General features: G+C 34.8%; 1 long non-coding RNA gene across 1 annotated transcript; it reads right to left on the bottom strand.

Annotated features, from left to right (window-relative positions):
- Positions 1-585: 585 nt before the first annotated feature.
- Positions 586-8927, bottom strand: LOC125141281. The gene is made up of 3 exons (XR_007140664.1): positions 8856-8927; positions 8154-8247; positions 586-1928 (listed from the first exon to the last, which is right to left on the bottom strand). It is a non-coding gene; the product is annotated as an uncharacterized LOC125141281 (long non-coding RNA).
- Positions 8928-9383: the final 456 nt, after the last annotated feature.

Raw genomic sequence — 9383 nt, 5'->3', positions numbered from 1 at the left:
TGTTTGTGGTTAAGATTTTTAGTGTAATCCTAAATGTGTACATAAGTGTTTCCATATATATATAAGTATATAAATATATATATATATTTTTCCCCTTGTACACTGAATTCATTTACAAATAAAACATTTAAATGTAGAAAAAAATATCTAGATTCTATGTCCATCGTTCCTTAATATGACCAATGATCGTGGAGACTACTCTGCAACATTTATGATTTTTATATCTAGCGTGTATTATTTTGCTCTTCAAGGTCTTGATATTTACTGAACTGTCTGTTGAGTCTGAGGTAAAAAAAAAACAAAAACAAATAACAGTGCACTGACAAGGCATGGTGAAGCCATTGCTCACGTCTGCTTTTAGAAAACGACAGTAATTCAAGTATGCCATTTTTTAATCAAAAGGCTTATTTGTAGTTTCAGCTATTGTGTATTGTTATGTTGTCAAGTTAATAAGAACAATGAGCTGCCATACTAATGTCATTCTAATGTGAAGTGTACAAAGACTGTACCTTTGTATGAGCAAAAACATATTGTTACCAAACATGCACATATGATTAGAGGTTTCAAATGATAGCACCAGCTTTATTATGAAGATGAACAACTCACACACAAAATCAAATTAAAAATCAAAATTTACATCATATACACAATCATAGGCAGTACATATAGTGAAATGATGGTTGTCCTTGATATAAAAATAGCCAATTAACCAAATGATTAAAAAAAGATACAAATTAGATAGAACAAAGTATAAATAGGGCAAATTAGGTAAAAATGTGCATTAGAAAAGTAAATAATTAAACATTAGAAAGGTACTATCTAAATACAGTGATTGGATCTGAATATGGTACAGCAATGTGTTTGTATGTGAACATAGAATGTTATATATATTGTTAAAGCACAACCTGTTAGAGGAAAATGACTATACATCAGAGTGTCAAAACATTTTTCAGAGGATTTGTTTGCCTTGTATTTGCTCTTCCATACCCATATCGCAGGCAGTGCTTCCAATGTTGTAAAATTGCTTAGTCACTGGACAAAAGGAGAGAGTCAAAGTCATATGTGAACTAGGAAAGGCTTGTTTACAGCTTATCATGAACACATGGCATGATTACAGAGAACTGTTTCATGTTTTGTGGACGGGAGTATAGGGGGCTGTGTGTATAGGGGACGGAAAGACATGTAGTTGCTTTGCATACATGCAGCTGGTAAGTTAAAAGTAAAGTAAAATAAAAAGAAAAAGTTGTTAGCCTAGATCATTTACAAATAAGGCTGGCATGGGACAACAGTAGGGACAACAAATCTTCCATTCAGGAGAACAATTCTGGGTATTTGTATGTACAGTATGATTATTTTGAATGTGTACTGTTTGAGGCATTATGGTGTATAAAGGAAAAAGTATATAGCATCTTATATGCTGATATAACAAAAAGATTAACAGAAATAAAAAATAGATCCAAATAAAGAAAAAAGCAAGAAAAAGGAATTTCAAAGTACTTTAGATTTTAAATTACCCTTAAAATTTCACCAATAAGCAGTAATAAACTATAATTTTAAGAAATTAAAAGAACATTTCACAAAATGTCATATAGGAGCAAAGTGTAGCAACTAAAATATATAAGCGGCTTTCATTAAATTACAGTGTGCGCTCAGCCTATTAGATCCTAGTAGAGGTCTCTAAATTCCTTACCACAGTTAAGAAATGTTAATGTAACATATTAATTTACACAATATATGTCCAAATATATGTGGACATCTGATCACTACAGCCATATACAGTAAGCTTGTTCAATATAATAAGTTCCATTCAAAGGTGGGGTTGAGGAGAGGGATCTGGGTAGAACCATGTCTTCATAGATCTCGCTTTGTGCTCAGGAGCATTGTCATGCTGGAACAGGTTTGGGCCTCTTAGTTTCAGTGAAGAGAATCTGCAATTTTACAGTATACAAAGATATCTTATACAATTGTGTGCTTCGAACTTTGTTGCAACAGTTTGGGAAAGAACCACATATGTGTGTGATGGTCAGGTGTCCAAAATGTTTGGCCATATAGTGTACATAAATATCAATGGACCACAGTAGATTAATTTGAGTAATGTAGTAAATATTGGGGGGAAAAAATTAAGTCAAATCTCCAAAAATGCCCCAGCCAAGTCTCAAGTCATTACAAGTCACTTGACAAAGCTTACTTAAGTCTTTGTCTGGGAGGCAAAAATGAGAGGAATGTTGTGGGCAGGATGGAGGAAAGAAAAACACAAAATATGTATAAAATGATAAACTGCAATACTCCGGAGCTTCAAGACATGCCTTTATGGATGGTTTACACTGTAATTGTGGTCTATTACAAATACATAGTTATAGATGTAGTATTCAGATGTTTTGGGGGGAATTGTTTCAGGCTGCATGGCCATACATTATCCATGGAAATATATCCAGGGTTTCCCAATCTACAACACCGCACTATGATTTATAATGCCAAGACCTAAACACTGAACTATTCAATATTTACTCCAAAGTGCTGATCTTTGGCTCTTTCATTTTTTAACATGCCAGATGGACTGTTATGATATAAACATGCAACTTGTACAACTTTCATCAAAACCATCTTGGGGCCATAATTAGAAATCTGTTTGGGTTTATTAAAACAAGATGGCTAAAATTGCATAATGCTGTCCAGAGTGGCCAGTCACCTCCCTTAAAGACCTGAAATAGTTTCCCATAGAAACTATTTCAGCATCTACAACCTCACAGGATTAGTATCACAGTCAATTTTGCATGTTTTAAATTTTGCCCACATTTCTTTTATTAAGGTTTGTGGGAAACTGGGCATGTGCATGATATTTGTGTATGCGTGGGTGCGCATACATGTGCATGTATTTGTGTGTGTAAGTCAGGCTTTATGTCTTGCAGAGTGACTGCTAAATTGACATTCAGATGTTAGAAATTTAGTTTTGCTCAGCTATGAGTCATCCTGCAGGATAGTCTGATTATCAGTTAGACCTAGACTCGTGTGCTTGTGTATATTTTTGTTCTGAATTTCTTTCACTGAATTATTGCGTTAGATCATTTGCATGATTTGCATATTGCTGCACAGGTGCATCAGTGACAAAAGGAAAGGATCGATATAAATAGGTTCAGAGATTAACTATTGTCACTTATCTCTAGGATACATGTGTCATAAATATATTTCTTTACTGAACTTGATTTAGAAGTTCATAGAGTCAGCATAAAATAATATTAGAGTGAAACATTAACCCCAAGATAATATCTGCAGTTCTGGACATTGTAAATAACTCTCACTGTTGTCCAGCTGACAATCTCCACTTTTTAATCTCTTCATTGTTATAATTTAATTATATTTGTAATTTGTATTTTTTTTTCTTAAGAAGTTACACTACAGTTGCTGAATTTAAGGGCAATTTTGAATGTTTAATCTTTAGCTGACCTTTGAATTTATCCTGTATTAAGTAATCCTGTTTAGTTTTCCATTAAAGTGCAAGTTAAGCAAATATGGCTATATGGTGTGTTGTAAAACAAATCTTGGATTAGAGTCCACTGTAATTATTTGCAGAAGCCTCTTAGTTCAATACACTCAAAAGCATTGGATTACAGAGACAGGAGTAAACAATATTTCTGCTAGACAAAGATTAAGTTAAGAAGATTTCTAACATATAACAGGAAACATGACTACACAACTATGATCTTAGACACAAGATATTCATTTATGTTACTGAAGGCATTTGAATGAGAACTATCAGCACCCTCATTTGGGTGGACATATGAACAGATGGAGTTTCCATGACAGATGCCTTATGACAGACAGGGTCTTCCCAAAATGAGTTTTCAGCAAAATGTTATAATATTCTTCCCAGTCATTGGCAAGAAATCATATTTTGAAAGGTTGTTATGCAGTATACATCTCCAGTTAAAGCTGACAGAATAGATGGAAAAGATGTGACTCTAGGACTATACTGAAGGCAACAGTATTTGACTGTATTGAGCAAAAAAGCAGCTGAATTCAGTAATTGTGTAATTGGAAAGTGTTGCTCAAGTAAGAGTTGTTACTTAATAAATCATAGTTTGTTTTCTGTATGACTGTGTTACTTGTGGTCAGTATATTGTGTGTGTTTGGGGTTGGATGGCTGGAGAGAGGTTTCTGTTTTTCTGTGCATATACCATTGCGTGAGACAAATTCTCAATAGAGCCTGCAATCATTTAAATGCAGAAGAGCAAGTTAAAGCATGTATGCAGAAAATGTACAGAAAGAATTGCATGTGTTTCTGATTGATTTTGGCTGGTGTTTTTTATTATGCACTGAAGAACTAGCAAATGCCAAAACACTAAACAGGGATTTAAAAGAACTCCATATGTGAATGAATATGCATTCTGGGCTCAGTATGTTGCCTGTAAGTGGTTTTTAAAACATACCCAGTAAAAAAAGTCAAGCAGAGTTATAACGGGAGGAAAAGGGGGGCATTAAAGTAGACTATACATCTTAGCCGTAAAGATAATGTGCAGTCATCTGTAGACTAGTGACAGGTCTGACAATGAAGCTTTATGGAACCACTGTGTGATGAGTAATAAAAATGATGGATTCATGGAAAAGGTCGGTTTAAAAAAATCTTAAAATCATGTTTATGAACAAGTTATTTTAAATGATTTGAATTTAGGACATTACTAACCACTGAACATGATTTTTATGTGCTCCTTAAAGATTTGTTTTTCTTTTGAAATTCTGGATGGTTGTAAGAGTAATATTAAAGGGCGCCTTTCAGGAAGAATATTTTATTCGGAGATTTACACCAATGGTGCAGTCTTTGTCTCTTTGCCAATGAAAAACATCCTGCTGTTTCTCAATGAACGACATGCTACTGACCCAGTCCTTATCAGTGACAGCTAATCGTCTGTATATGTTTGTGGTTGAAAGTAGCAACCAGTTACTGGCCATGAACTCCATGTTCAGTCTGTTTGTAAAGGCACTAACATGCATCAAGTGTCTAGAACTCAGCAAAACAATTACAATAGTCATAAGCACTCACTAGAACTCACTATAGCAATAGTTCTCACTATAATTTCAAAGGTTCTGCTGAAAGTGAACTTGCTGTGAACCATTTTGGTGCTCAAGTGCTCGTTATTTCACTTTTAAAGCCACAGCCCTTAGGTCATAACCAAACGATCTCATAACTCACGCTCTTTAAATGATCTTTTCTGGCAAGTCCTTTTAATCTAAAATACTCATGGGTACCTTGGGTACTGTTTGTGCCCAGATTTTACATGAGAAGCAAGAATCACAGAAGCTTCATTTTCTCTTCATTAGTTATTTAATAGGCAGTAGAACATTATTCATTCTAAATAATGTAAGATATATTCATAACTTTAACCTTAACCATGACCTTAAACAAATACTATTGTTTGTACAGCTAACAATGCTTTTTAATGCTTCATTACACAGTATGTAACATCATAATCTTGTGCCCACTGGATTTTGGAAATGTTAAGGACAAGAGCTCATACAGTAAACATATCCTGTGTACTGTATATTAATTCATATAAATAGAGGTCATGTTTGGCTCAAAATGCTTGTCTGGGAACATGCCAGTGCCAGTGTGATGTCAGAGTGGACATTTGCTTTAAAAACAGACTTTGGTCAGGAAAGGAACAGGTTGCTTATTAGCTAGTTTCTATTAGCTTCTCTATTCTTATCTAAATATTATATGTGTACATCATGTAAACTAAAATGTTTTGCTTAACAGTTTTAACAAAGACGAAGCTTCAGTTACATTCTGTGTTGCAGATTCAAAATTGCCACAACACACTTTTAGAGAAACCTCAATGACAACTTGAATGAGGAAGCTAAAAGTAACAATAGCAAAAAATATGAATAAATAAGTAAAAATAACGGCACATTTGAATAGGAATCTCAATATGAACATAAGTCAAATCATGTTTAAATGGCTCCAAGATGAAGAAGCAGAACAAACAGAACCAGAAGAAGAGAGGCTGAGAGGCTGAGTGGAAAACACTACAGGAAAAGCATCAGTGGGACTATACCTTTAAAATGGTGCACATAGTGATCACAGTGCAGACAGGGACTGTACTGTGACAGGTCTAGAGCTAATAATTAGCATCCTGTCACTCAACTGTCAACTTGTGAGAGAATGTGTATGACAGAACCAGCATGTTCACATTTACCATAACTGTCCATGTCCAAGAACCCCTCAATATTGCACCTTTATGTGAGGAGCTTAGAAGCATGCCTCAGTATGCACTTTAGCCTAAATACTGAGACTTTAATACTAGCAAGAAGGCTTTTCCATACCCAAGAGGCTTTGTATGAAAACTGCCAACTGTAGCATAGTAGTCTTCATTATTCTAGACAACGATTAGGAAACTGGAACTTCTGATCTTTGGAAGATCATAGTAAACAAAAAGTATGCCCAGGTACTATGAAGTAAATTCAAGTGTCATATTTTATAATCTGTATATTACTTCTAAAATAGGGGAAATATAGTTCCTTTATTTAATATCTATATTTATATTATACCTTCTGGTTTGAGTTATAATTCACAAACATATGATGTTATTTTCCTTTATTTTAAACATAATTATTGATTATCAAGATCAAATAATTGCTTTTTTTGCTCAAATGAATCTCATACAGTCAATTCTGTATGTACCCTGATCCATGACAAAGTGTAAATATGTTCCTCTAGGCTACCTTCATAGCATGTGGTGTGTGTTTGTATGTATTCTTATAATTCCTGTTACTCTTTCCATCATAACTGTTGATGAGGTTTAAGGGTGTTTGCTTCAAATCCTGCCTGGCTCAAAACACATTTGCAGCATAGTGGTGGAAAATATTTGTGTGCAAAATGAACCACCAACAACCTTGTGGCTCACAGGAGTGAATTATCATGCTCCTTTTACCACATGCAACCATATGTCTTGCTTTTAAAGCCATTATTGCATTTAGATATCACCATTACAGTTTGGATTAGTGTGTAGATTTAATTAAATCAAATTGCCTTTTGGTTGGCCATTTGATTTACAGCAGAAATGTCCTTGCCAATCTTAAGACCTTAGAATCAGGGAGATTTTCCAAGACTGGTTGTGGGTTACAGGCATTTATACATACATTTATTTATATTAAAAAGCCTATAAAAGTCTATAAAAATCTAGAGGCATGATATTAAATGTAAAGTGGCTTTCCATTTATCGATTTCATGAATTTTCTGAATTAATTGTAAAACAGGGAAAATGGGGGAGAATAAAGGAATACTGGGGAAGGACTAGAAAATCAGGACTTCGTGATAAGATGTTCTAGACCCTGGAATCTAAAGTGAAATTTTGTGACAGAATCTTTGCCATGTTTTTCCCAAACCCTAAAAACAAACTTACAGGACTGAGAGGGGAATATGGTACCAGGCTCATCAACAAACCTCTTTTTCCAGAGCACTATGACCTATTTTCCTGCTAACCCTGTTAATGCTTGTGGGCAAAAAGGCATACAGTAGACTCTATCTGTATCTGAGAGAGAAAGAGAGAGAGTGTGTGCAAGCCTTGTGGACATGCATGAGTTCGCATGCGTGACTTTGCATACATGTGTGTAAATTCTGTTATTGTGTGTGTGCAGAGAAGAGGATATTGAATTCCCGAGTAGTGTCCTCTTTACTAGACAATAACCCCATTCCTTTATTCCCCCTTTTAAGTCTTTCATTCTCTATTAAATACACAGACCGATTAATCTCTGTTGTATCATTGGAGCTGTAATCAAGAAGGTAATAAATGCCTGAGACTGGCATATTTCCAGAATAGTAGAAGTAGCACTAGTAGTAGTAGTAGTAGTAGTAGTAGTAGCAGTAGTAGTAGTAGTAGTAGTAGTATTGTGTATAATTTCTCTCTCTTGCAATAAAAAAGTATTTCCTTTGTATTTTTACTTTTGCAGAAAGAGACAATAAAACAGATGCAAGTGCAGGTTTAAAAGTTTAATAAATACAAAGGCAGTAATCCAAAGCAAACTCAATATCATAAGAAATGCACGGGTCAGCAAACAACATGAACTAGGACAGGCAAAGGAGTAAACTAAAAACCATAGATACAATAAAAAAATGGGTTTGGTAAAGACAGGTAAGATGCATGGAGTGTATACTGTACCTTGCAATGTGTTTGTGAATGAAATTCTCGGTGACTGTGAGCAAGGCAGTGTGTCTGCATGTCTGATAAGGAATGTAGTTAATGGTGGCCATGTCTGTAGGTTGGAGAGTTTTATGTTAGTGATTATCTAACACAGTAATGCTGAAAATAACAGATTTGCAGAGAAAAGTACCAAAACATGCACATGAACGAGAAGAGCAATGAACTGTTCTACAGTTAATTAACTAACAAGCCAGCAGGTAGCAAGATAAGTGAACCAAATATTGTTGAAAAATTGTTAACTAAACTCATATACAGTATATTCAAAATACAATAGACCAGTAACCACAAACATTTGTCACAAACATTTACAAACCTATACATTTGTCTTTTTAAATGGAATTGGAGACATGATTTACTGTATATTATTAAATGCTGCTATAATTTTCAAGACACTTCCAACTTGTCCTAGTGTCCTAGAAGCCTCTCTGTCATTAACAACAACAAAAAAATGATTTCTCTCAGTTATTGACCAAGAATACAGCACATTATGGGGTTAAGGATATTTACCATGTAAAAGTAATTTATGGTCACTTAAAGAAAGATTAACTTAAGATTCCAATCATTTTTGTGAAGAAAAAAATTAACCAACTGACTTGAATGAATTGTGTTTGATAAAAACTGTAGAAGAGACGAGGGATCCAAATTCTAATTTATCCTTACCTCCTATTTTGGAACTGAAACAAGGCCCCACGGGAACCTGGCCGACATACAAGACAAAATCCCTATTGTTTCAGTAATATAGTTTAGATTTGGGGCTTCCTGACACAAATGAACACTTTAATAGTTAACATACAGGGGGTGTAATTCATCCTTGCATGAGGCTTATCTATTAAAAAAAAAACAGTAAACATTGATCAAGACCAGTGGCCTGTATAGTGCAACACATTCACACTCTCGGTTCACTACTACTACATAAGAGAGGATCTGTTTTTCTCTACTAAAGATTTGTGCAAAGATCTGTTAAAGGGAAAATGGTTACCACTAAAGACATACAGTATTCCATTCCCTTCTGTAGGAGCCCTTGGGCTCTCTCTCTCTCTCTCTCTCTCTCTCTCTCTCTCTCTCTCTCTCTCTCTCTCTCTCTCTCTCTCTCTCTCCCCCTCTCCCCTTTTCCCTCTGTAAAATAGAAGCAGGCACACATCTGGGACAATTTTACCTGGTCACTATTTCACAGAGGTAAACCGCATT

This window comes from Tachysurus fulvidraco, chromosome 5 (genome assembly GCF_022655615.1).
Source record: "Tachysurus fulvidraco isolate hzauxx_2018 chromosome 5, HZAU_PFXX_2.0, whole genome shotgun sequence".
NCBI lineage: Eukaryota > Metazoa > Chordata > Actinopteri > Siluriformes > Bagridae > Tachysurus > Tachysurus fulvidraco.
This window is presented reverse-complemented; position numbering and strand designations above follow the sequence as displayed.